Source organism: Sinocyclocheilus rhinocerous, unplaced genomic scaffold (genome assembly GCF_001515625.1).
Source record: "Sinocyclocheilus rhinocerous isolate Xijiao unplaced genomic scaffold, SAMN03320098_v1.1 scaffold42, whole genome shotgun sequence".
NCBI classification, from domain to species: domain Eukaryota; kingdom Metazoa; phylum Chordata; class Actinopteri; order Cypriniformes; family Cyprinidae; genus Sinocyclocheilus; species Sinocyclocheilus rhinocerous.
In genome coordinates this window covers 393,813-397,346 of record NW_015627390.1, presented here as the reverse complement: position 1 = coordinate 397,346, position 3,534 = coordinate 393,813, and positions in this window count along the sequence as shown.

The window sequence follows — 3,534 nt, the reverse complement described above, 5'->3', positions numbered from 1 at the left end:
TGTAATGTTTTGCAAATAGTGTGAAGCTGACAATGTGCTTACAGTTGTGCAAATACTGTACACACCTCACGCACCGGATGCCTGCGCGCGCCCAAAGACAGTTGGACATAGTGGCGTATTAGAGGTAAAAAATTATATAAATACTGTTCGGTTTCTGGCACAAACTGATCGTTTCGTGTCTTAGGACATCAATGTGTCGTCACGAGCCGCAGGGTTTAATTTGGATTTGTCTGTGCATGTTTTTTTTACTCTCATAGATTTTGTTACCATTGCCATGCATTATACGACTGATAGACTGCAACAGCTGGAGTTAAAAATCATCATATGTGTTCTACTGAAGAAACAAAGTCACCTACATCTTGAATGCCCTGGGGGTAAGCAGATAAACATCACATTTTCATTTTTGGGTGAACTATCCCTTTAATTCAAGTGATGAATGATTTTGAAAGTCTGACAGTAATCAGTGTTGAGTACTAGGCTACTGTAAGGTTAATCCTCCCTGCTTTAAATGTTTGAAAATTAATAACAGTTGAAAACATAAAAAATAATAATAAAAACATACTCAAATGTAATCAGTTACATTACTTTAATAAAGTAATAATAATACTATATATTAGTAGTAATAATTATTACAATACAAAGAACAATAATATATAATGGTTTTTGTCATAATATAACTTAGATACAATTTTAAACAGTCTATTGTTATTAATAACAGTTTAAAATATTGATTAACGTAATTGGGTAAATTTGAGTAGCCTATTTGACATTAAAGACAACATAGTATGGTGATTATAATAACAATGTCATTATAAAAATTGCCCTCAAGAATGTAAACAATGCCCCTGGAAATCAATGCAATGCAAATGCAATGCAAAAGTTAATTTCTGACCTTGCCACACACCTTATTTTACTCATGAATTGGGAAAATCTTGAGGGTGCCCATTGCGAATTTGTCTTACGGGTTTCGATATCAAGACTGAAACACTACAAATGACTTTCTGTCATCTTCTTTTACTATTAATTTAAATAGGACTGTGGCCATCAAACTACAAAATCAAGATACATAATGAATCACAACAGCAGTCTACACAACTCTATATTCATGTCATTCAAGTGTTATTCACTGAAAAATCATCCACTTTATCTCCCAAATTGGTGCCTTTGCATATGCTGTGTCTGGTTTGACGTTAACACAGATAACAAATTTAGGTTATAAAAACATTGTGGGAACATTGTTTTGAAATGTTTAAAATATCAAGGTTTCTTGTCATGATTATAGTTACACTACTTATTACATTTTTTAATAGGGTAACTTGTAATCTATTACATTTCCTAAGTAACCTTCCCAACACTGCTTTTGGGCTAACGTTTTGATTAGCAATTGGGAAGGTTTTGATGTGAAAACCTACTACTTGTTTCGCTTCTGTTTCAGTTTTTTGGGGCAGTACTACATATGGAATGGGTCTCTGAGGCAGGTCCTACCTAGGAGTAGGGAGGAACGGCTGCCAGCAGAGACTGACAGAGTGGTCTGTCAAAGGAAAGACACGGGTTCACTGAGAGGGAAACCTTACCGTGGAAGAATACACATATGGGATCGCCCACAGGGAATCAAGTCATATGGACACCTAGCCCACTAAAGAGGCTGACCACACTCCGTGTGGAGTGAGCCCTCACCCCCAGGGGGCACGGCTCAGCTTGGGAATGGTAAGCCAAGGCGATGTCATCCACTATCCAGTAGGCCAACCTCTGCTTGGAGACAGCCTTCTCTTTCTGCTGACCTCCGTAGCAGACAAAGAGCCGCTCAGAGCTTCTGAAGCTCCGGGTGCGGTCCACGTATATGCGCAACGCTCTTACGGAGGCCGGCCCGAACACAAGGCACTCTTCGCTCACCGAAAATGCTTGGAGGTCCCCGACCCTCTTCATGGAAGTGAGCGCGGTCAGGAGCGCTGTCTTAGCAGACAGGAACTTAAGCTCAGCTGAGTCCAGCGGCTCAAAGGGATCCCTCTGAAGGCCAGCCAGGACAGTAGATAGATCCCAGGAGGGCACCAGGGGTGTCCTAGGAGGATTCAACCTTCTGGCACCCCTCAGGACCTGACGATGAGATCATGCTTTCCCAGGCACTGGCCGTCTATTGCATCGTGATGTGCTGTGATAGCAGCCACATAGACTTAAGGTGGAGGGTGACAACCTTTCTTGCAGGAAAGAAAGCACTACTCCAACTACTACAGCCCGAAGGGGGGGACCCTGTACTGCCATGCCCGACCCTCGAACGCATACCGTAGGAACGGCCTGTGTCGAGGAAGAATCGAGACATGAAAATAAGCGTCCTTCCGGTCGACCGCTGCAAACCAATCCTGGGGCTGGATGCATCTAATGATGCGCTTCTGCATCAACATCTTGAATAGGAGCTTGTGAAGGGCCCAATTCAAGACACGCAGATCCAGGATTGGCCGAAGGCCACCGCCTTTCTTGGGCACGATGAAGTAAGGACTGTAAAACCCTGACTTCATCTCGGCTGGAGGGACAGGCTCGATTGCGTCCTTCGCCAGTAGGACAGCAATCTCCTTCCCGAGGGATCGCGCCGTGAATTTCGTCACCCAGAGGGTGAATTCAGTCGCCGTGCGCAGTTCCTGCATCAACCCCGAGCCAGAACTACCCTCGTGCATTTGTTTGAGTGCCTTGGCTTGGTGGACCTGCAGGATAGCCATGGCATGCAGGGCAGAGGCGGCCTGGCCTGCAGCACCGTAAGCTTTGGCCGCGAGAGTGGCCGTCAGCTTGCAGGCTTTGGACGGGAAACGCGGACGATTCCTCCAAGTGGCAGCGTTTTGTGGGCACAGGTGCACTGGGGGTCGCCTGGCGAACTGAATCGCGTAGCCGAGTCGAACTGTCCGAATGAGCCAGTGGGACGGGTTGGGCAGCGCGAGCCATGCTTCCAAGCTCCGTGTGAGTGGCACCAAAGGGACAATCGACGCACCTGCGGTGGTGCAGAGGTTGTCGGCGGTGGCGACAACACCCGAGGGGGGCAGCCCTGCCGAATCTTCATCCTCGGAGGACGATAGCCCATCCCCCGGTGCTGCGATCGACATCCAATCCTCCGGCGGCTCACCGAATGAAATGCTGGGACCATCACGAGCCGGGTCAGCGGAATCACTTAGGAGTCGCACGGGACATTCGCTGCGGGAGGAGTGAGAGGTCCGCGGGGACGTGCCCGGCGGAGAAGCTCTCACTGTGACCCTCAGATCTACCAGAGCTCTAGCCGGTACTCCCCGTGTCCCCGGAGGGACTGGCCAGAGATGCGTGGAGAGGCAGCGGGTCTCCGAGCTGCGATCTCTTGGCTGCTGGCAATAGGGGGCGTCGTGGGCGAGAGTGAGGAGGTAGCGCGTCGCTCACTGTCAACCCACGAGCCTGATAACCTGGAGGAAAAGGAAACTGCTCTTTTTTCGAGAATGTGGGTACCGCTGGCCATTGGAACAGAAACAAAATGGAACAATGGATTCTAACCCTAACCCTCCGGGGGAAGGAGAGGAGCTG